Genomic DNA, 25470 nt, shown 5'->3' on the forward strand with positions numbered 1-25470 from the left:
GAAGCGTCAACAAAAAACCAGAGTGCGTCGACGCTCACTAGATTGGTGAATCTCTTTTAGACCACAATGCATTGCATGTTTATATTACTTTGGTTTTCACTTTGGAAATTGGGAGACGTTGTATTTGCTGTTTTAAAAAAGATGTGTCTGAAAAGCATTAAAGGATAGCGTCCTTAAGGAGTTGGGGAGTAAGTGAAGGAATTCGGACAGAATCGAAGTTGTGTTTGCCAACAGGTCCAACAGGGTAACAAAGGTGGGTGAAGTTGCTCCATCTACATCCAGATTCAAATCCAATTCCTGTTGAAACCATTCTAAACGCAGGATGGTTCCAGGAGGCGCTCCGTCGTGTTGGCGCTCTTTACTGTTCCAAATGCATCCTGGCTGTTTTCTTTTTTCTAATCCAACTTCTCGAGAGTGTTTTGATCTCGCATGTACAACACGAGCAGATAAATAATTTAAGAAAAAGAGCAACACTGGTTCTAATGCGGATCCATCTGCTCTCCAGATGGAGACGAGGACGGATCTGCTCGCACACTTTCCTGGCTGCTCGCAGGGGTCAGAGCCTTAAGTAACAATAACCACCGTTCTGCTTTGGTCAACAAAAAAACTGCATCTCATTAAGCTGATTAGCATGCTGCCTGGTAACGCCGGCTGCCACCATATACGATTATAGTCCTCCAAAAAAAAGATCTCAGAGCCTCCCAGTCATTTGACATCTTCTCCTCTGCCCCCCTCCCTCCAATGGGAGGTTAGCAGACATAATGGGGGCCTGTTCTTTCTGTCACCGGCCCCTCCAGCTCAGGCTTGGTGTTGGATTCTTATCTTGAGGACATGAATTGCACACTGTGACCAGTTTCTGCTGCAGGAATGTGACACTCGTGGGCTTCCCCCCTCATGAATTCTTCTTATTCCGCCTCACAAGTGTCATAAAGCCCGACTTCATCTGAAAATAAAGGCTCTGCTATATATTATAAATATATAGGAGCATTTATATTGATGTGCTTGGGAGTGCACGTCGGATAAGAGCCGGTTCCTTTTGGAATAGAAATCTGTGATTTGAGGCGGCTTGATGAGCTGTTGCTCATTTGGTGGAGATAGCAGCTTGCCCTTTTCTTCCATTTGATTTCTGCCTTTATCTTTAACATATAACAAAGGCAGATAGACAATGGAATAATGTGAAATGAACTGACGAATCCCGTTTGTGTGTGTTTTTACCGACTGGCTGACGAGCGTATGCAAATGAGGCCCATTAATATGCTTGCCTTGCTCCCAAGTCATTTTATATTTTTTTCCCCTGATTAAAAAGGACATTTCTTATGTGACCCCCCCCCCTCCTCCCCGCCCCATGCGCCGCCACTGCCTCCTTCCTCTTCTCACATCAACACACACTTCAACACAACCCTTCCACTGCAGACAACAGTTCGCCGTGCCCCCCCCCCCCCCTTTAAAGTTGTCGTTCTTACCGGTCACTTTTGCCACGCGTCCCGTTTGAGTCGGCGCCGCAGCAACAGATGCACCCGCGCGCTGGTACAGTATCCGTTACTCTAACCTGTATAACCTTATCATTTCCTGACATGTGCAGCGAGGCTGCCTCATTAAAACCATCGGCTCCTCCGATACCTCCAAAACCACAAAGACTTCCTTTCGCATTTTCTCACGACGTTTCACTTGTTGTCTTTATAGTCTGTGGTTTAATATTCAACACAGCACCACGTGCACCAGTAAACATGTACTCTTTGCAAATTTCATTGCTCTCGGTTTCTTTTCAGTCCTCGCCTTAATTGCCAGCACTGCCTGCCCCACAATGCATTTCACTTTCATTTCTGCCCTGTCGATGGCAGCGAGCACCTTCAGCGCACGTGGGATTTAAATGTGCTCCTCTTCAATCCGAAACTTCCTGTACGAGGAAACGTGAAGTCGGAGTTTGGAGCGAAAGTTTAGCATCGAAAAGCCATTAGGTGTTATTTTGGCTGGATTGACCGGAATCCCGTCAACTTATCAAAATGCGATACCTCATTAGGCCCTCATGAGCAAAGTCATTGCTTTAAACAAATCAATCATTGTTCACAATATGCTGGATTCAATCATTTCTGCCCCAAATCATTAATGACACCAGTGGGGACCAAGTGGGTGTTTACCATATGTTGCATGTGTTCGGATCAGAATGCTAAATATTTAGTGATTAGACTCTTTTCAGCTGCAGAGATCAATTACCTCTCTGCAAAGCAGGCGTCAGTCGCTGCTTTGGTAGGTGCGCCGCCACAGACGCCACTTTGTGTTTTGTTCTATTGCAGGTGGTCTTTGCGAGACGTCTAATTAAACCAATAAAAAAAAAGGCGCTGCCTTGTTTTCCTTCCTCTCTCTCGCACTCTGACTGCACTGCATTATTGCTTTCTGTAATGAGGTGAAAACACTCGGTGGGCAGTGGAACAGTCGCACGGCACCTGCCGGATTCAATCCGTGCTGTTCCAACCTCTCCATCACAACCTTCTAACCCCACCAAAGACGCCGCCATTTCACAGAAACCCCAACAGAGTTCTGCTGCCAAATGTCCCCCTCCAGTCCTCTGTTATGCTGTTGTCAACGTTTTCCCAGTGATCTTTTAATTCTGATGATGCCATTTTAGGCAAAATCGGGAAAAAAAAATGTCGTTTTCTAGGTGCAGAGCGGCAAGAGTTCATCAGAAATTCACCTCTGAGTTGTGGGCGGCACAACCCCGCCTCCCATCTCCTCCCCACTGCTGAGAGCTCTCTGTTTACACTCTTTCCCTCTGGTTTACAGCCCCTCGCAACCCCAACCTAACACTTCGGGTGCAACATGAACGGCGGCCAATATAAGAGCCATCCAGCATAAAACATTAAACAAAGACGTTCGTGGATCTATTTGACTGCAGGTGGATGCATCAGCAGGGAGCGTGTGGCCCCGCCCAGCGTGTTTTTGACATCGCTAACAATATGCTTTTCAAACTGCTTTTTTTTCGTCTACTCCAGATTCACAACGATTTGAACAAAGAAATCCTCAAAAATGATGTTTTGAGTTTAATTTTGTTTATAGTTGTCCAAAATGAACATATTAAAAACACCAAAAACATAATTTTCACCGGAAAAAATGTTGAAACCTCTCTGAGAATCTGTATGCTGCAACACGTTACAGAAAGAGGAGGATTGTGGACAATTTTACTCTTCAGGACAAGATCCGCCATCAAAGTCCCGACAGCCTGTAGAGTCTGAGACCAACTGACTGAATGATTGTCTCTATATGAGCCCTCCACCATCAGAGAAATGCCACAGGAACATGTTCAAATACCAAAAACACAGGGTTTTTTTGTTTATCAGAGTGGGTCTTTAAAGAAGCAGGTGTGCAGCTGATCTTCTAACAGCATCACCGCCATAAGGAGCAAGCGGCGCGTCCCTGGCGTCCAATTTGTGGCGCAGAAGTCAGACGTCTCCCCGAGCCCGTAAACACGCCAAAAACAACGCTTATTGTGCAGGAGCGAAGAACAATTAGAGGCCAAGCGGAGTATGGAGAGGATGCGATAACCTCGGCTCACGGAGAGAGCAGAGAAAACAACAGCAAGGGAGCCTGAATAGATGTGCGGAGAGCATGAATGAACAGGCGGCTCCGCCGGCAACAATGCATCATTGAGGGCTGCTTAAGAGCTCCTGTCAACAGGTAGTTCAACTTTCAGCTCATCCCCACTGATCAGTGCGAGCCCTCCTGACAGCGAGAAGAGAAAGACACCGGGAGGGAGCGGGGGGGAATGCGGAGCCTCTTTTTATCCGTCCGTGGCTCTGACAGCCTTGCAGGGGGATGCCATGGGAGGAAGATCAATGCGGGACAAGCAGATTCCCACAGTTCATTGTTCCAGAGTCATCTTCCCAAGACAGCCGGGAGCTCAAAGCCTCCCTTTATGATAACCATCCCTGGTGTTATTCCCACTCTGATGATGAGGACCTGCGGACGCCTCCACCTGTGTGTGTGTGCGTGCCTGTGCACGTGCGTGTGCACGGCTCTCCCTCTCAGGAGCGCTGTACAATGGAGGTCACGGTCGACCCCTGCAGCAGCCGCCAGCGCAGCATTCGACGCCGTTTGTTAAGCGGCGCAGCAGTCGCTTCGGTGTTTCAGGTCGCAAAGATGTGAACAGAAGTGGACGAGGAAATGTTGCAGCGGAGTTTCGTGTCTGTTCCCTGATCCTGACTCCAGGTCCTGACATGAAAAACCGCGTCGAGGCGGTGAAAAAAGGTTCACAAAAGCGCTTTAATGCAGGTTCTTCAGCAGGAATGACAGTTTAAAGGCAGCCCAGCTAATCAGTGGAATGACACTGAATCAACACGCATATGTCACTTCATCTTATCTTGTTTTTACGTTGTGTAGTATTGGGCCTCTCCTCGTATTGAGGACTTTTATTTACAATATTTTTATTGCGTGTGTCTGATGTACATTTTTTAAGCCATGCAGCACTTTGAAAAAAGATTTGCCCCTCTGGAATACATAAATTTGTTTGAACAAAATTGAGTCAAAAGCCATGAAAGAGTCAGGCTAAAGTCCAGAACTTTGACCAAAACACTCCAGAACCTTCACCTTGATCCATTTGGAGAGGAGCTGCTGCTTTTTGGATCTGTCTGGACCTTCAGCCCCACACCATCACACTCCCACCGCCACATGAAGGTCTGAGGTCACGAAGCGCTCCAGAGGTTTTGCAGTTCATCCAGATGTTCTTTTGTGTTCCTCCTCCTTTGTTCTTTTCATGGCTTCTTGCTTTTCCAAAAGTCTCTTTCCATCGTCCCCGGTGACCGATCATGAGTCAGCTTTGAGAACCATCTCCACAGTGTTTCTCCATGTGTGGTGATGGTTCTCAAAGCTGCAGGAACGCATCTGTGATCCCTTCAGACTCAAACATCTCAGACTGTGATGGTTTTAAGATCTTTAGATTCTCCTTCGTCCGGATGGATTCCACCTGGATTTGTCTTTAGTCACAGAAGATGTCTCACCGTACCTCAGAGCTGAGAAAACCTCTGGGTTCTATCTGTACAGGAGCTTCTTCTACACGTCAGGGAGATGACGTGGTTGTAGCCTGTAGGTCCAAAAGCAGCAGCTCTGTGAGGCTTCAGCCAACATCTGACCAGAAACTCCACTGTCATGACCAGAATCTGCCGTTCCTCCTGCAGAACCTCTGAGTATCCTTTCAATGTTCTGAGAGGGTGCAGAAACTTTTGCAGCCGTAGAGCGGGAAAGCAGCCTCACGGCGGGTGGGGGTCAGTTTTCAGCAGGGCGAGGGGCGATGGGGGGGGGTACTGGTTTGGAGCTTCCAGGTGAACGTCGATACAAATAGGAGAATATCAGGAATAATTGCTGTTTTCTTCCACTTCCTGCTGCGCGCTTTCTGCATAATGACTGCGGTCGACGGGGGGAGGGGTGGATGGGGGGGGGGGGGGTACAGAGGTGGTGGAGGAGGGAGGCGTTGTTGTGACAGGTGTGGAAATCCAGCTCAATTTACTACGAGGAGACTTTAATCGTTGCACAGCTAATTAAGAAAGAAGGATCTCCTCGTGCACAGTGAGGTGGTGGTGGGGGGGGGGGGGGGGGCACGAACGCCTTGCAGGCAGGACGGCGTTTGCGCCGAAGCTTCTTCTGCTGTTGGGACTTTTCAACTCAAAGAAAAGTCTCTGGCTAATTAGCTGCACTTATTACAGGAAGCGAGTCAGGTAATTATTTTAAATCACGCGGCCGATAATTGAATGATTCCTCAATGTCTGAATGTCTGTTTGAAAGCCCCCCCCCAACCCTGCAGCACACACACTTTCTGTGGGGAAGAACAGGTACGGCTGCCATATGCTCCCGGCTGAGGCGGCAAATGGGATTTAGAGACGTGGAAACGTGAGGCGGAGGATCTCCAGCAGGAACTGGGAGCCGCGCCGCAGACCGGCGTCTCCCCGCTTCGCGCTTCCTGCTTCAGAAAAAGCAAACAGGCGCTATCGAAGCCATCAGGAGAACCGGGCCGGAGTGAGAACGCCGCCACGTCTCTGCAACACGCCACGAAAAGCCCACTCTCCTCGCGGTCGGGGGGACGGCCAGCGGGGAGGAAGGAAAAAAGGCCGGCCGTCTCTCCTTTCACAGATATGTACAGTGATCTAATGTAGCACTTAATATAAAAGGAAGGCGAGCCTCAGAGAGGAGCTGTGCTTTAAGGCCAGGGTGTATTTATTACAGACTAATTGTAGCAGAGGAAGTGCTTTAGAGGGGTGGGCTCCTGGGAGAGGGCGGAGGGCCCCCCGGGACATAAGAGAGCATGTTTATCTATCAAACTTTATCAGAAAACAAAGTGCTGACTGCTCTTAAGATTAGAGATGGGGGGCGAGGCGAGTGGAGGGGGGATGAAAGGCTTTCGCGGAGGGAAATAAAGAAATGAAAGACTGATGGAGAGACAAAGAGGAGAGGAGATGCCAGGGAAGCGGCGTTTGCGTGGACGCCGGCGGCTCCGTGATTAAAGCAGGAAGTCGGGTAGAACCTCAGAGGCCTCGGCGTGAACCGAAAAAAAAATAAAAGTCCTGTTTACCCTCTGATGAAACGGAAACCGCCCTTTACTTTGAAAAGCTGGAAACTTAACGACACCAATGAAAAGGGTAGCTTATTTTGAAAAACAGCAGGAAATGTTGAATCGGGTCGTTTAGACCCTGTGAAAGGAGGTCAAACCGGTGTAGGTGAATAAAAAAAAAAAAGATTTTAAATTTTTGGAGAAAAGTTTTAAACATGTTCGTTGTTAGAAGAACGATTGAAAATGAAAGAAATTCTGAAAATACTGAGTATCAGTTTTTACGGGGGGCGGGACTTTGAGGCCATTGGCTAACGGGACATGATTGACAACGGGTGTCAGAGGTTATGGTGATGTCATATCTGGATGTCATTTCTGTTGCTGGCTCCTCCCATGTCATCCCCTTTGACTGTCTATGAGAGCTGGACTAAGTGACCCCGCCCCCTGGCATTCCAAACAGGAAGTTCCTGCGGGCTCCAAGAAGCCAAAATCCTAGAAACTTCTACAAAGAAAAACAAACAGCTGTTACTCAGTCATTCTATTGGTCAGAACAACTGTTCTGGATCTGGTACCTTTATTTTAAAATCTTCTTAAAGTCCCCACTTTTTATTTATTTTTCATTTTTGTCTGTAGTTTAAGTTGTTTCACTTATAAACCAATCAAATCCCTCAATAAAAGTAGGTGGAGCCTGCTGACCCCATGTCCAGTGTTCAAACATTTGAGAGCTTTCATGAAGGCTGCTTCCAGGTGGTAAGGGGTGTGGCCCTCCAACAAGCTCACTCCTGATTGGTGAGAGTGGTTGCCGCAGCAACATTGACTCAGATCGACTCGACAAATCACTGCTGACTGAAGACTTCGGGTTCCAACGTGGCGACCAGGATATCGCAAAACAAACGGCGACTGTTTGACTTCATTTGGTTGGAGCCAAAAGTAAACCGTTTTCTATGGATGACCTCATGGTCACTTGGACCTGTTCCTATGATGTCACCATAACCTTATCACCTGATGTCAATCATGTCCTGGTGGCCAATGAGCTGAAAGCTCCACCCCCGACGTTCAATTGGGACCAATGTTAAAAACCAAACTGTAAACTGAGGACTGAAGAGGAGAAACGGAAAAACAGCAGCGGATACTACTAATCTGTGTTTTTCCCATTGGGTAGAAGTTTTAGGATGATAGTTTTTCATTCAGCTTTTCAGTATTTCGTCAAATTTAATTTTTATTTCTAAAGATTTTTTTTAAAATCTTCACATTTTCAATATCTCTGTCAACTTCACAATGAATCCTTTCCCATTTAAAGGCTAAAACTGTTTTTTACATTATCAGTTTAGTGTTTTGTTCATTCTGGTTGAATCTAGTTTGAGCCTATAGAAATATTATGGGATGGATGATAACTGAGCAGAGCTGAGGTCCATAGACATGTTGCCATGACGTCAGTGGAAAGCCGATGGAAAGGTTCATTTTCTTTCACTAAAAGTTTGACTCTTTGTGGGATTAAAAGAATCGTGAACAGACCAACAACAAAATGATGCACCTGTTTAAAACTGATGTGAGAAACCGGAGAGATTTAAGAACCTTTCTGAATAGAAAAGCAGCTGGATGTCCAGAAGTTTAAATGCTAAATATTATTTTGAATTTTTCTTTTTTTTAAGAGTTTTTCATTATTCTTTTCTGCCGGCAAAAAAAAAACTGGAGAAAAAAACAACAAAGTTTGTGTGAATTTCAGAAAACTGAAGTGTGTAACCAAACTCATCTCAAAGGGTTTCATGCTGTTTCTACAGAAGAGAAGATGATTTTTAATGATTGATAGAAGAGCTGAGGTTCCTTTTCTTTTTTCAAAAACAACATTTTTAATTTTTAGGAATCTTTCTGTCAGGGAGGAACTCTGAGTACAAACGCCCCAAGATCCACCTGCAGCCTGAGGGACACCTCAGTGTGGATGGATGGAGGGGGGGGGGTGGAGGGAGCGAGGGAGGGAGGGATAGAAAAACAGATGGATGTTGGATGAATTGATTGGATGGTTAAATAATATTTTAAACCATAACACGTCTTTTACTGAAAGCTGTTTTTACTTTATATTTCTTATTAGTGTTTAGTATTTTTGGCCCCGCCCACCGACGCCCCCGTGCAGTTCCTGTGTTTCATGTGGTTGTTATTGGTCTTCTGTTTTTTTTTTTTTTGTTGTTGTTTTTTTTTGGGGGGGGGCAGCTGCTGTTTTCCTGTTGCAGGTAAAATTCCTTCTATATGTGGAAATAATCTTCATGAGCAGGAAGCTGTGAGTTTTAAATTCAGAATCAACTAAACATGGGGGGGGAGAGGTCTGATACCCCCCCCCCCCCCCATAAAGAAATAAACTGCAGGAATCTTCCAGACTTTAGGAGGGGGAGCGGCCGCAGAATCTGAGCGTATTAAACTTTTATACTGACTAAAGGCTGCCGGTTTAAAGCCTCGTAACACCATTGTGCCCCCCCCACGCCGCCGCCTGACCTTCAGCATCACACAGCAGAACCTCTGAAACGAAACCCCGTTTTCAGTGTTTTTTAAGGACACCCCCCCCTCCCGATCAGTCTGGGGGGGTGGGGGGCGGTCAGTGCTGGGAGGTGTTGTAACCTCAGCCTCCTTCCATCCCCTCTCCATATCTGCTCCCCCCTGCATCTGATTAAGTTAACAATGTGGTGTTATTTGCATGCTGATTTTTCAGAGCCCCCCCCCACCCCCCTTTCTCTCTCAATTCTCTGACAAACAAGAGAGGCAGAATCAGAGTAATGCGATCGCGCAGCAGCCAGCCAACGCAATCTGCCTCAAAGACCAGGTGTTCGCAATCCACCTCCCTCTTCATCCCTGCCTTCATCATTTCTCCTCTTTCTCACTCCTTCCTCCCCTTCATTGCCTACCCCAGTTCCTCCTCTCATCCATCCCTGGTGTGTTTATAAGCTTGTATTATAATCAAATCTGGAGCAAAGGGAGGCCTGTCTTTTTTTATTAATTATAGGCCACGGCTGATGTGAATGGATTCCAAAAGCATCTTTAAAATAGGTCGGCGGTACAGTTTGCTATTCTTATCACATTTAAATGTCAACATGGTGCAAAGCTCTACAAATTAGTTCAGGCAGGCTTCAACCCCCATTTAACATTTAAAGCGCCGTTCGGCGGGGCTCAAAGAGCGATCTGAATCGCACGGATCCGCCGCTTTGTCTTTCAAACTTCTCTGCCAACCTTTGCCTGGGAGAATTGGCTTCAACGCGGAAGCGGCGCCACAACAGAGAGGAGGAAGAAGAAGGAAAATAACCCCAAATCTAAAGCAACAGAAACAATGCATTAGCTTTTATGAATAATAAATATGTTTGTTGTTCTGAGCTGAAAAGATCTCGCTTTTTTTTTTTTTTGGGCGTCTTTGCATGAATGCACTGTCCACACGATTATGTGGGGGCTGGATAACCCCCCCCCCCCAAGAGCAGCGGGGGGACAATGGAGGAGCAGAACTGTTGACTTTACCTATCCCACCCCCCGTTAACCACACTCAGCCTATTGAAACAGACACAATCGGCAGACGGGAATGTGGCAGACTCCTCGGAAAACATTAGTATCCTCGACGCGGCGGCGGCGGCGGCATTATCCCTGTTTCAGTGACTCGCCGTGAATTAAAAGCTTGATCTGTCAGCTGTGACAGAAGGACATAATTGAAGAAACACAATATGAGGGAAGGTAAGGAACCATGGCTCCAACCTGGGAATTGGAAAGAAGTCCTCAAACTTTACAGGGATTTGAACTCCGAGACATTAAACAATAACGGGAGGGGGGAAAAAAGGCGCCTGGAGAGAAATAATGACTACTTTGACCAGAAAACATCAACACGGCCTTTTGTTTTCACGCAGAACAGCACGCCTGAACAAACGCGAGCGAAGGTCGGACTGCAGATGTTTGGACCGCTTTCCTACAGATACTCAAACATCCTTTCATCCGGAGGAAAACCAGTTGATTTTTACACCAACTTAAAATCAAGGTCATAAAAACGCTGCAGACAGAGAGAGTAAGCAAAGATCTAGAGAAGACAGAATCTAATCTAATCTAGGCCAGATTAATAATACAGCAGGTAATAGAGAAGAGAGATAGGATTGAGGAAGAGATAGACAGATGGAGAAATGATGGACAGATGAAAACATGAACAAATAAAATGAGGGATGGAGATGAAAGAATGTTTAGATACAAATATGGATGGATGAGAAAACAAGATAATTGGATGAATGATGAGTAGATAAGCAAACAGATGAAGAGGTGGTTGTAGAAATGGATGGATGAGCAGATATTCAGATGGATGGAAATAGATTCGATACAGATGGTTGGATGGATAAATACTCAATAAATAGACTAATGGTTGTATGTATGAATGGATGGATGGATGGATGGATGGATGGATGGATGGATACATGGATGGATGTATGAGTAGAAACACAACTAGATGAATGGATACATACACTGATAGATTGAAATAGACATAAGTGGATGAATAGAAAAACAGATGGATGGAAGTAGAATAGATACAGATGGCTGGATGGATAAATACTTCATAATTAGATAAATGGACGGACGGACGGACGAAAATATAAATAAAAAAAGATGTAATTGAAGGATAGGTAAATGAATGGATGGATACAACTGGAATGAAATATGGATGGTTACATGAATGGAAAAGAAATGGACAAATAGATAAATACATTGATGGATGGATAAAGACATAAATGCATGAATGGATGGAAATAGAATTGATGCGGATGGTTGGATGGATAAATACTTGAGAAACGAAAGGCTGGATGGATGTTGGATGAATAGATCCACAGAATTGGACGGTTGAAAAAATATTTCAAACAAAAAAGTCTTTTCATCAGCCACTGTTTTACTTCTGTTTCTGAAGGGAATGGACGCAGAAAACGGAAGGGAAAAAAAGCTTCAACCAAAGCGACCAATGAGACAGAAGAATCGCAAGAAGAGCGTTGAGAAAATTTAAGAAAGCTGATCCACAACAGTAATACACTCTTCTATCCAGTTAAGTCCATTTGAGTTATTTATTATTAGTCTATTGTTACACTATTTAGGAGCTTGTGCAGCCTAATATGAGAAGCAGAGCCAGTGTAGGGGTCACAGAGAGATTGAGTATCAGCTTACAATTGCCCTCTTACATCAGCATAAGTAACTGAATCCAAAGAGCTAACTAGCTTACACGAGACCCAATCCCTCCGCCCGGCCCCGCTCTACCTCTGGGCTCCACTATGACTCTTTCCAACCCAAATGCTCCGTGGGTGTGCCTAATGTGGACTCGCTGAAATGTCAAAGCATTATATATCCTTTTACGCACAGAGTGGCCCCTGAGGGTTTAACTGACTATGCTGTAAAGTGAGTTGGAGAGCCACGAGAGAGTGTGATGAAGATGGATGTGTTTCATTAGAGGGCAAACACAGCCTGATGGCTGGAATTGGCATTGAGAGAGGAAGGGGAGTCTTACGTTACGAGGCCTGTCCACACGCCGGTAACCTCTGGTTAGATCTCCACATTTACTCGATGTCTCCTCTCTCCTCCAGAGGAGGGGAGGAAGGAGCTCCGGAGGAGCGCCTGGTGACTTCAAAAGCCCGTCAGAAAACGAGCAGACAGGGAGAAGTGATGGGCCCCCGTTATTGTCCCGCGGCCCTCGTTTCCCAATTAAACTGAGTACCTGCTGACAGGTGGGTTGTCACCGTGTCTGCTTAGCCACCCAGCTCACCTCGCCTCTCTCCTCCCCCACGTCAACATCCCATCACTCTCCATCTCGCTCGTTTGAGCGTCCCGAATCTGCGGACGGAGCGGAGGAAGAGTTGGGGCTCGAGAGCGGAGCTTTGATTCGGGAGGAGCAGCGGAGCAGAAGCTCTTCACTTCCCTCGGAGCCTGTTGAGTTTTGGCAACTCTTCTAAATAGTTCTGTCTTGTAGAGCTGCGCCACTTCGATGAAGGCAAAATGAAAGACTCCTCATCCTCCACCCCCTACCCGTTCCCTCTGTCTTGTCATTTCAGAAAGTCAGCCAGCCAACAAACACGACTGAGACAAAACACAACCATAATGGCTCATTAGAGGGAATGGAGACGGCTTGGGGAAACAAAGCAGCCTTCAGTGGGCTGTCACCGACGCTCCTGCGGTGGGACGTCCAAACCCAGCTGGTGACAAGGAGGCAAGGATGTCTTCCTCCCACCCAGACTCACGCCGCTTTGGAGTGTTTTGACTCCGTGTTCGCTGTGTGACAAACCCGCCGTTTCTGCCGCCGTGAGACAGGAAGCCTGCGTGCGTCCTCCCACAGGTGTGGCAACCATCCTCCAGGAAACTCTGTGAAGTTCAGGCTGCAGACTCCAAACGGATCAATGACTGAACCCTCAGAGGTGCGCTTCTTTTGTCTTCTCCTCTGAATGAAGTTTCCTGCGTTCTTTTCTTCTGACTGAAGCGCCTCTGCGCAGCTAATCCCTCGGGCCCCACTGACCCGGCACCGACCGCAGTGAAAGCACAGTCATATCTGCTTAGCAATTAAAGAAGGCCTGCACCATGCCTAAACCGCTCCCTGCTCGTGTTGTGTCTGCGCTGCAAGCCTTAAGAGGCTTAGGGCTCATGTCTCTGCCACTCTGGATGCTTCAGGAACAGATGAACTCAAGATTACAGGGAAAACCCGATCGGAAAAATTGAATTAAGCACCTTGACCGTTCTCTTAATTACTGCTGGATCCACACTGGATTCATGTCGAGACGCTCAAAGAGGCGCGTTCAGGAATCCACAAGAAAATGAGCAAAGACTGAACTCAGGACCCGGACCAAAACTGTCAGTGAGAGTTTCATTCACTCCAATGATCAAAGAACTTTCTAGAAGGAACGGCACTGGAGTCCAGCTGGTCTCCAAGACGATTAAAACCGAAGAGATGAATGACAAGAGAAAGGATGAATGGAGGTGAACGAGAAGGAGTTTATGGAATAAGAGCAGAGTTTTCAGGATTCTGCAGAAGACAAACGTTTGTCTGAAAATGACAAATATTTGCCGCCTGACCTCAAACATGAGCAAAAAGATCTAAAACAGAATCAAAGTCCTGCTTGAGTCTGAAATGATGCCAGAGGTTTCTGTGCAGCTGTGAAGCTCCAGACCAACTCAAAATATTAAAGAAAAAGAGGAACTCTGTACTAACAACATTGGGCCGTTCTCATCAAAGTGTCTTGAGTAAGAACCAGTTAAATAAAAGTCTTTTGTGATCTCACATTTGCCTTCCTGCTCTGTGTGAAGCCGGGGCCTGTTTGGATGAACACAGAACCGATGTCCTGGTCATGGTAAATGTTTTTAGACCTATAGGTTAGTTAGTGTATGGCGGCGCGTGGCCTGCAAACCACAGATCCAGAGGACCACAGTGAGACCCTGATCCACACAGGAGTAGACGAAGGCTTAGACGAAGGCTTAGGTCTCTCTAGACCCAAGCATCTGGAGCTTCTCCAAAACCTTTCCCAACATCAGTCACCAGTAAAGCACGGCCTTGGTAGTGTGATGGTGTGGGACTGCTCCATAGATAACCATGACCCAAACAGCAGCAGGTCAATGTCTGAAGGAGCGATCAGGCTTCGTTTGTCTAATTTGCTGGATTCTGACTTTGCCAAATTCAAAGTCTTTCAGCTGAGCAGTGCTGCACAGAAGAAGGCGTTCCTGTTCTATTCTGGATCCCCGATGCGGCACAAAAATGAGTGGAAAAAGGTGGATTTAAACATCAGATTCCAAGCCGGGGTCAGCGCCGCTCCGCAGGAAAACACGGCATCGTTTCTGTCAGTTGACAAGAACTAAAAATACTCAGACAATGGCTTCGAGATGAGCAGGAGCAAGAAAAAAGACAGAATGTTTTGTCCTTCAGCTGTGTTTTCACTCCACTTTCCCACTGCAGAATAAACGGATATGTGAATTAAACCCCCCCATTGTTTCAGAGAGATATGCTTCTAAATTTGGGCGCTGCTCTCGTTTCCCCCCTCCGAGTGAAAAGAGTGGTGTTTGGATGCTTTATTGTCTTTCCTCATCCCTCGTCCTTCGCCGTCATCTTCTCAGCCACATACGTTGGGAGCAGCGCGAAGCGGCGCCCATGCGTGAGTCAAAGCGAGAGGAAAAGTACAAAAACGGCACGCACACATGCGCACAGCTCAGCCATGCGATTTTTGCAATTAGAAAAGACACAGAAATAATTATTCGGCGGCGCAGTCGCTCGACATATCCTGAGTCGACGATGCACGGATCACGTGTTTAATAAAAAAGGTTAATCAGTTGTTAATCAGTGGATTAATAATGTGTTATTTTCCTTACAAAACCATTAATATTATGCCATAAATATTTAACATTGACTGGCTTTTTTTGCGACAGTGTGTGTTTGGGTGGGGGTGTGATATGTGCTTGGTGATGCAGGGCAGAGTGAGCAATATCCAGACATTAATGTGCATTAATCATGCTTTGGTGAAGACAAATAAATTCATTCATGTTTATTAATACAACCTTGGAGAAAACAATACTCTTTACGTTACCCGCTCAGTCAATAATGCGGCTTTTATGAACCGGAGGGCCGAAGAGGTCAAAGTGTCAGCGGCGTGGAGGAACCTGGGTGGAGGGGTGACGAGCAGGACTTTTTCTGCCCTCACTCCTCTTTTTTCTTTCTTCCTTGACGAATTGCCCCCGCCCGTTTGTTAATCAAAGCAAAACAAATATTGCTTTTCACTCGCTCCATTTGTTTGGATGAACATACAGACGTTCCCAAAATACTCGTTCTCAGCTCAAATGTAATTAAATTGTGCCTTTAGTGAAAACATGCAGTGGTGCTCCAATTAGTTGTCGCCGGGTAAGGAACAGAGCATAGCAGTGGGCGTGCCCCGGGCGTCCTCAGTTTCCCGACACGGAAGTGCTTCATGTCGGGAGGGGGGGTTGGACAACCTTTGAATCACTCTTCTCTTCTACTTTCTTTCTTTGTCTTGAGCTCCAAATTGTATTTTTATTGAAGGGCCATATGGATCGCTGGGGAAAATGTCATCCGTCAAGCTGTCGATGAATCCATCTTTTCATTTAATGATCAGCCTACCTGATATGCATTATACATGGCTGCATATCTCTTTAATGGAAATCAATGGAAAGCAAATAATGCTGGAGGGCTGGAGGATGCATGTCTGATGGTCTGTTGTTAGCAACGCAGCCTGGGTTGTGTCTACACCTGGCTGCGTCTCAGGTAGAGGCAAACATCTGGAGCCGGGAGCGAGGCGGCGGCGCTCTGCTTGGCCCTGGCTTACAACAGGAATGTAATCACGTGATTTTAGGGGGTGGGGAGTCCGTGGCAGCTCTAAAACACATAACTTTTTACAAAGTGAAAATCAAATATTAAAAATGACAGGCCTTATAAGTGTGCTGAGTGAGCCCGGGTCACGGAGGGAGGGAGACGCGGGCGGCTTGTCAGCTACTATCTGTCAGGGCGAATTAGAAACAATCAGGGCCGAGTGAAAGGGAAGGTGATTGTTATTAAGCGGCGGGGCCCTGCGAGCGGGCTCCCCAGATGTGGCTGTGCATATAAAAGAACAGGAAGCCGGCAGTTTAATTCAGGAAACTTGCCGAGGCGGGAGAGCAATGCCACAAAAGGGAGGGGAATGGGGGGCGGTGGGTGCCAGGAGGAAGGATGGAGGATATGAGGGGGGGGGGGGGGGGGGCTTCCTCGTCGCTAATATGCTGGAAGTTACTTTGATTAGGCCTTTTGTGGAAATCCGTGATGACTTGTTTCCTATGGGTCGTCCACAGACATCTATCTTTCAGTAGGAAGTCCAGACAGAGTTCAGGAAATGTCGCAGGTCACCAGTTCACAGCTGTGTGCACCAGTTTGCACCTGTTCACACCTGCTCACGCCCCCCTTTCATGGCACGTCTTACTTTGACTTGCGCAGCTACCTCTATAAAAGGCCCAACAACAACCACAGAACAATTTCTCTGACTGGTCAACCCCTTCCAGTTTTATGCTGGCTGGACGAAGCTTTGACTGACATTTCCATGCAGGTCAAAGGATTCTGAAGCAAAGCAAACGTTTCTAATTTTGTGTCTTTACCACAAAGTATATTTTCAGCAACAACTGCTTGGACTTTCCACGGTCAAATTTATGACATTGAAACTCAAAGACTGGGTGGGTGGATGGTCTGATTGATGGATGGATAGTTGGAAGAATAGATGGATAAAACAGTAGTTGGGTGGATGGATCAATGGAGGAATAGATGGACGGCTGGATGACAGGAAGGGTGGATGAACGGGTGGATGGATGGAAGAATAGAGGGTTGGAAAGATGGGTGGGTAATTAAATGGATGGAGAAAACAATGAGTGGGTGGTCAGATGCATGGATGGATGTTGGATGGATGGATGGATGGATGTTAGATGGACGGATGGATGGAAGTTAGATGGATGGATGGATGGATGGGTGGATGGATGGATGGATGGATGGATTGATGGATGGAAGTTGGATGGATGGATGGATGGATGGATGGATGGATGGATGGATGGATGGGTGGATGGATGGATGGATTGATGGATGGAAGTTGGATGGATGGATGGATGGATGGATGGATGGATGGATGGATGGATGGATGGATGGATGGATGGATGGATGGATGGATGGATGGATGGATGGAAGACTTGGTGGAGTAGATGGACAAATCCATTATTACATTAAGGGGTGGAGTTAAAGACTTTAAAAAAAAATTTAAGTCGTGATTGAGATGTGTAGGAAATGTGTTCGGTTCATTTTGTTCAAGAAGCTTTGGTTTATTCTAAAGACAGAGACATCAGAAGAATGAATTCCCTTCTTAGCTAAAACATCAGACTGCTCTTGCTCACAGCTGGAAACGCGTCTTGATATAAAAAAAACAAAAAGACAAATCTCCACCTTCAAAAGTCAGGAGGATTGAGTGAGCGGCGTAAGTCGCCTAATTTAAATGACAGCATGAGTGACATCTGCCAAGAGGCTTTAAGCCTCAAAGGATCCCTGAGTGTTGTCACTTTGAAAACGGAAACTGGAAACAGAATACAGCGAGATGAAAAGCTTTGTTTGATGTTTCAATATGACTCTTAACGTGCTGGACGGATATCCAACGCGTCTGATCATCGCTGAGGCCTTTTTTTCCACCGTACTGGCAGCCAGTCTCCACCTGACTAGACACAAAGTCAAGTATCTGAAATAGTTCCACTTAACACTAGTTAAGCAAATCAATGGGAGGTAGAAAAGAGGAAAAAAGAACAGAAATGATTCTTTTATTTCCATCTCTGAGCATGAAGGGCTTTGATTTCTCCTTACTTTGTAGTGAGAGGCATCGCAAGGAATTATCCTTCCCCTTAAGAGTCACTGATCATCCAATAGGTGGGAATAAAGCAGCCTTGCTACACGCTCCCTCTCTCCTTCTCCGCTGTCGTCTTTATTGTGGTGATCAGTCGAAAGCTCGCCTAACACGAGCCGTCTCTGGTTTCCACCTCCCGGGTTTTCCTACTCACTGCCACTGCTGATGTAGCGGAGGTTATGGTGTTAAACACAGAGCTGCTAAACGTTCCCCAAGGTAATAACAGTCAGTGTATATACAGTGCCGTTCTGCAGCAGGAAGTTTCTGGCAAGTGTGGAAGCAATGCAAATGGAGAGAAAGAGGCGAGAGGGAACAGGAAAATTAGCAGGAAAAGCGTCAACAACACACAAAGCAGAAGAATCAACTGAGAAGACGCAAAAACTCCTTCTAGCTCGTGTAGCAGACTGATGAGAAATCCTTAAAACTGACCTGAATGCCTTTGATGTTATGTTTAAAAGGCATAAATGTCTAAAATAAAGTACCTTTGGGATTTTTAAAAAAACACTAAATCAGTGTTTTTACAGCCTTTAAAGAAAATGTTTTGATTTGTTTTTAACCCAAATCCAGTCATACCTAAGACTCTGGATCTCACGTGAGGTAGGACGTCCGACATAAAGCAGCATTTGTCTGTAACATCTACAGGGTTCGTGAGGCAGATGGGACAGTCATGTTCAAAGACTGTTTCCAATCACACCCTTCAAATCATTTGTCCTTCTAACCCTTGTGCTATCCTAGGCACTTGAACATTGGGAGTGGGGTCATCTAGACCCACTAGACAGTGCTCTGAACCTTTTTTCTTCAATGATTTGTGATCTTCACTGGTGTCCATGGATTACATGAAATCTTTCCACCTTTATCCACCTTTGTCATGGTAGGGAGAACACGTCAATGTAAGGGGGGGGTCATCTGGACCCCATAAGATAGCACAGGTGTCTATCGTTTGCAGTTACAAGTGTCTAACGTTTGCAGTTACAACATGACATAGACCGAAGTCTCAAGCTACGTTCACACCGAACACAATTTGGGAGGCAAGGACGTCCAGGTTCAACAAGTCAATGTCCAGACGCGTTGAGAGGTCCTGTGGTGGGTGTGAGTTTCGGGTGGCGCTCGGCGGTAGAACATTTCGGGCGTCACATCACAGCTCCCGCAGTGGATGGTGAAGCTCACCGTACTGGAATAACGTCATGAGCCGAGACACGGAGGAGTGACTGCCGACGCTTTTGAATAAAACCTCAACTGTCAACATCATCAATGTCCTCCATGCATTGACTGTAAATGACATATACAGATGTACAGTCAAAGCTAAAACTTTAAGAAAGTAGCTCCTCCCACAAAAGCTGGTAGCGACAGGTTTACATGTTGAAAAAGCGGCGCTGGACCCAAATCTATCAGGTAAAAATCTCCCGTTATTCGTAAACGCAGCATAAGACTTTAGACCAACCTAACAGGACGTATGACGTAAAGCAGATCTAGTCTGCACATGTGAGGCAAATGAGAGTGTTTCCTATCACATCCTTCAATGCGACTGAAAAGTCTCAAATGTTTCCATCGCAGATGCAACATATCGTAGTAAAGTCTGACCAGACAGAGCGGGTCAGGTCTGTAAGGATTAGTGGCTGATCTACTTTCAGAATTCCACCTTCTACTACTTTTTCCAGATACTTTTTTACTGGTTTTTCATACCAGCTGTCATACCAGTTTCATGGTGGATGAATTTATCCACCGTCATGGTCTCATAAATAATGACCATAAATCATGATCCATCAGCATGGTCTCATAAATGATGCTAGTGCTGCAGCGTTTGGTAGATGGGACGTCTGGATTATCATTCCAGGCCGCTGCTTTGTCTATGCACTGATGCTTCCACGACTCTACAGTCCAATTAAGCTCAAAGCGTCTTGATTTCATCGTTTCAAAAGCAGCATTTCACCACAAAATGATGGCAGAAGCAGCACTCTGTCTGCCGCTCACGCTGTTTGTTTTGTTGGCGATACGCTTTTTGTTCAGTCAATCACTGCCTTAATCCCTGCGCAGTGTTCTTATCAGTAGCACTCACAACTGGACAGAGGCGGAATATTCACGGACACGAGCGACACGGACAAACACTACCAGCATGCTCGCTGCTCAGGCTGGAAATTAGTTTTTTTAACAAAAGTCAGAAAGATGTTTTACTAATATTATACAGATCTTGCAGCCAGGCCAACAGCAGGAACAGTTTTCCCTAATGTGTTCAAAACATGTCAGAGTGAAACCATTTTAAAAAGCAAAATCAGACCAAATCAGCTGCTTTATGGTTAGTCTGTTGGATCACCTAAATGGCGTTAGCATCCAATATTCCCATCATTGATGTCGGTACACTGAATTTCTACAAGAATTGCATTCATTAGGTAGAAAGTTAGTTACATGTATTATTAATACTTAGCGTGAGCCACGGAATGTCCCGGAGAACTGGACATAAGATGTGTTTCTTATAGCAAAATATGAATATTAATAAAAGTTCATGTTTAGAGTCTGATCAAGTTTTTTCTGGGGGGTTACCACCACACAGCTAAAGAGTTTTAGAATGTAATCATGAGAAAAGCCTTAAAAACGTCATCAAATACCAAATTCCTGATAAGACGTTTTCCCAAAAATAATCCCATTTATGAAATAAAATGGCTGACTAAATGTGGTTAGTCAGCCCACTAAAGAATGTCCTCTGCTGATATTAGTGAGTTTTTTTCAGAAGTTCTTTAAGGGAAACTGCAGCTGAATCCCCCTGAAAGCGTCACAGGACGGAGCGTCCGTCAGTCTGCAGAACGGCGAGTAACGCTTAATCTGGAGAAAATCAACAATTTCTCCAGATAACGACATAAATTAACTTGTAATCGTATGAAAACGAGCTTGATTATCTCACGATAACGTAATAATCATCTCGAGATAATGGCAAAATAAAAATTTCAAAACTCTGAGCGACGTATCCCCCCCTCTTTTTCTTAGTATTTTCATCTTCAGCACCTCAGAATGGAGCCGTTTTTTTCCCTCCTTTTATTGGCTGTGGCTGCAGCTCAGCATGACCCCCACTTTTATTTTATTTTATTTTTTTCTGTACTAAGAATAAATTTAGCCTGTCCCGGACATGAAAATGTCAAATACCTAAAATACACCTAGGCTAAATAGCGTATTAATTTTTAATGCCCGCTCATCCTATGCTGCTATTCTCATATCAGGCCTGTCTGCCAACAGCTGTTGCCGGCTCCATCGCTGGGAATTTATCATCCATCTCTCCGAAGGAGGGGAGTGGAGGAGAGAATTTAAAAAAAAAGAGACATTGTGGGACAGATCTGTGTTTTCATGGACCCCCTACCTTACATTTCCATCCTCACTTCCTTACTTTGATATACGAGTGCGATTCAATTACACTAATGTTAAACATAAATTGTTCGGGATGCGTTCCTTTCTGCTGCCCCCCCCCCGCGCTACGGTTCGCGGGGCGAGCTTCCTCATACATAAAAGAGAAACAAGGAGACGAGTGGTGACATTGACACTGGAGGTAGTGACATTGGTGCAGGGGGGGGGGGGAGCAGAGATCTGCTGAAGTGTGGGCGTCGAATGCCACCCATGTGCGTTTTTAGGTGGCATGTGGCGGATGATTATCATAGATTATCACAATCCAGATTGTTACAAGTTCTGTGTGCGCACATAGCAGCAGTGTACTGTAGCCGTGTGACTGTGTGTGCTTAAGACGGAGTGCCTTTGGGGATAAGACTAAATGGTGGGTGAATGACGAACAGTTGGAATGTGTGGACGTGTGCGTGCACCGAAGCTGTGTGTGTTCGTGTCCTTACAGCGGGAGAAGCAAATGCGAAATCTGCTCCCTCCCTCATTTCTGGAATTCTTCCTTCATCGTCGAGATGATTTAGATCCGCAGACGCGTTTAAAAATATATATACGGAAATGGATAAACTCAACCAAAATGCAGATTTTAAACATCATTTCACTGATAGAGTGTACAAATATAAAAATGTTCAGACCCTCGATGGTCGATCATTAATGACGCAATCCGATGAAAACAGTGTTTTTGACAGGTTCTTGTGGCATTTTTCACATGACAGAAATTCAGCTTCAAACTGCTTTTCTGGGTATTTTCTGTAGACAGATTGATGATGGGAAGCAGGAGCAGGCATACTCCGCACCAACAGGCCCACCCACAACTCAGAGGTGAATTTCTAGCAAACTCCTGCCGCTCTTTCTGCAGAAACTATGTCTTCGAAAACGACACAGAGGTTTAGATTTTGGCTAAAAAGTGTCAGAATCAGAATCCAAAAACACTGGGAACGCTTTGAGAATAGATCCAAACGTGGGAATTGGTCCACATGGTACCAGAGTTTGCAGAACCACTTCTGCCAGCCGGACCAGACCAGACTTTGGGTTCAGAAACAGTGAAAACATCTTCGTGGCTTTGAGACTCCATTGATCTACAGTGGGAACCAGTATCCAGTATCCAGGAGAGACCTGGAAAGGACTCCATGACCAAACAAAATCAGCAACTATCATGGTGAACTAGGATCTGATGTGTAAGGAGGACAGAAGTTCACTCCCTTGGAATGTTTTAAACATTTGAATTTATATGTATTTGAGATTGCAGTTGTGTGTTTCACTGTGTTTGTTCATCTAAACAATGAAGTTTCTTAAATATAGTCGATAGATTCATCTTTAGTGGACTGGATGACCAAAGAAAAAATCCATCAGGAAACTGAAGCTGATTCAGAACTCTGCTGCTCGGGTTCTCACAAGAACCCCACAAGTGGACCACAAGAGTCCAGCTCGGAGGTCTGTTTGCCAGAAGATAGACCTTACGGTTCGGTACGGTTCCTGACCCAGTATGAACTAGCCAGACCTCTCCGCTGTCTGGATCTGGTCTTTTGTGAACTCCTAGAGTTCAGACCAAACATGGAGAAGCTGCGTTTAGATTCTATGCTCTACAGATCTGGAACAGCTGAAGCGTTCAAATCCAGGTAAAAGAGCCACCAGTTTTCATTCAAGAGTTGACATCTGGACTATTACTTGAGGAATTCAGTTCTATTAATTCTATTAATCTATTAATTTAGCACTTTGAATACAAATAAACTCGCCTTGTATGAACGTCAAAGATGCTTCAAAACTACGCTGATGAGCTGAGATTTGCTACAAACACCTGAACATTCTCCTGTTTGTCTCAGATCAGTCTCAGTTTGGGTTCAAAGGTCACCAATTCCTCACTAATGACATCTGACCACAGTTTTAGGCTCCCGGTTCCTTCGTGTGACGGTTCTCCAACCGTTCTCAGCCCACGACGTTGACATGAGATTTGCTGTGAAGTGTTTTTCAACCTTAGCAAGGTTTTCCTCATCTTTGATGAGATGATCTCACTGAAGAAAATATTTTTCTGAAATAGTCAAACCTTTTCTTGATCCGGTTTTTAATGAAAAAGTGTGAAAATGTGAGACGATTTGGAGAAGAAAAAAGCAGAATGTGACTTCCAGGGCATACAGATGTCACCAGGAGCCCAGGAGCATTCATGCAATATCAATTCCCTTTGACTTTGAGTGTAATTTGTCAAAAATTTACATATTTTCTAACAATTCTGTGGCTATGTTGTGTTTTTCTGGAGCTGCTTTGCAGCTTCAGGACATGGAGGACTAAAAATAATTGATGAACTCTGTTATCTCCTAGAAACGCTTCAGAAACTCTCAACCTTATCAAGAACATTTGTCTATTTCCTGGTTAAAACTAACCGTTTATTTGATATGAGGCACCTAACAGGTAACGTTCCACGACGTGCTTTTAGGAAATATACCATAAAAATCAATCTTTTTTCAACAATATATAAGACACACTTTGTAGAAACAAACATTATCTACGGGAAATGCTATTTTCTTAATCACCTTGTCATGTTCTGGGTCAAAATGACCCGTTGATACTTGAAAGTCTTTACCACACTTTCCCTGCAGGGGTTAATTAGTGCAATGAACACATAAAATAAAAACTCTTTAAAACATAATTTGAGTTTCTTTATTTTAATGGATTTTATCAACGGGAAATGTTATGTTTTTGCTCAAATTGACTGATTTTCAATTTAAAAATGTAAAATGTTCAAATTTTTTTCCATTTTGAAATTTCTCCTTCAAGGCTTCTTTAGTTTGACTCACAAATTAAATACAAAATATTTCATTGACCTCATTTGTAATTCTAATAGAAACAAACATCGATGGAGAGATTAATATGCGTCTAACTGTGAGGCATGACAGATTATTAGAACCGACATGTTTTTGCAGCTAAGACTCCAGAACTTTTGGGTTCTGAAGTGGAACAATGGACCACGGTTCTGTTCTGGACTCAAACCTGCCTGTTTGTGCTGAAAAAGCCCAAAAAGTCTGAATTCAAACCTAAGAGAGAAGCTTTTCCTCAACAGCAGAGCAGATTCTGGGGTCAAAAAGACCCGGCAAAGGAGAAAACGTACCTTAGTGCACCACCGGCATACTGGTGGACAACCTGTTAGGGTCAAGACGCCTCTAAATGTCAGTCCGGCTCACTGCCGTGGGGGCGGGGCACCTGGGGGGGGAGGCGGACAGGGAGGGAGAGGTGAGGCGCTGGGAAAAAACAGGGGGGATCGATGTCAAAGTGGAAATCTAACAAATTCAGAGAGCTTCAGAGGTCAAGAGAACGCAGCCGAAAAAGGTTAAAGATGAAATCAAAGCCGGCGGCGCTGCGGTGCCCCGGAGGCGCGGCGGAAAATCTATCCCTCCCAGGCAAGGCCACCGCTGACGCGGGGCAGACGAGAAGCTAAATACTGCACGCCACTCGGGGATCTTTCATTTTCAGCCGATCAATACGGGCTTATATTTATCAGGGCCGCCTCTGACAGCCCCCCCACTTGGGTTTGGCACTCCTTCCCGCGCTAAATTGAGAGCCACTGTCAAAAGTGAGACCGTGGACTGCCATTTACCCCCCCCCCCCCCTTTAAACAGCCAGGTCTGCCTCCTCTTCCTCGCCGCGTCCCCCTGCACCACCGGCTCCACTCTTCATTGTCAAATTTACAGGAATAAATGTGAGAAATGTTGGGGGGCGCCCCGTTAAAAGAACTGTCTGCCTAATCGTCTGCACAACAATATTTGCTGTGAGGCATTCTAAATAGATTATCTCTAGTCCATCTGTGTCATCATTGATTTATAAAGCACTAAGCTTGCTCGGGGAACAGATAGGGCCTCGCCTTCTCCGCTGTTAAAGGAGCCTCCTGTCAGAATCGGGGGCATGGCGGGGGGAACGCCGGTCGCCTAACCTCCCCTCCGAGCATCCGGAAGCAAAAATAGGACGAGTGTGTTTTTCAAAAAAGGGAAGTATGAATCCAAATTTTCTGCATCTTTTTTTGTTTTTGTTTTGTTTGGTGATACAAAGAGATTGGGAGGAGGGGAGGAAGTAAAAAAAAAAAACAAGGGACATGATTAACATATGAATGATATATGCAAATGGTGGGGAGAGAGCAGATGTTGTTGCATTTAATTGACCTATATGTGAATTGCATCCAAACCTTTCAGA

General features: G+C 45.4%; 1 protein-coding gene across 8 annotated transcripts in view; it reads right to left on the reverse strand.

The window, feature by feature from the left end:
- The window catches only part of znf536 (zinc finger protein 536), a 174878-nt gene that overhangs the window by 79865 nt on the left and 69543 nt on the right, over positions 1–25470 (reverse strand). For 5 of the 8 annotated variants that reach the window (XM_023953729.1, XM_023953732.1, XM_023953733.1 and 2 more), the window contains one exon: positions 24395–24486. The exons of 2 other annotated variants lie outside the window; for them this stretch is intronic. The gene's annotated coding sequence lies outside the window, so the exon portion shown is untranslated. Of the gene's footprint in view, positions 1–12032; positions 13048–24394; positions 24487–25470 lie in introns of those variants that run through there. One more of the 8 variants, XM_023953734.1, reaches the window with a different exon arrangement.

The sequence above is a fragment of the Oryzias latipes genome, chromosome 3 (assembly GCF_002234675.1).
Source record: "Oryzias latipes chromosome 3, ASM223467v1".
Taxonomy (NCBI): domain Eukaryota; kingdom Metazoa; phylum Chordata; class Actinopteri; order Beloniformes; family Adrianichthyidae; genus Oryzias; species Oryzias latipes.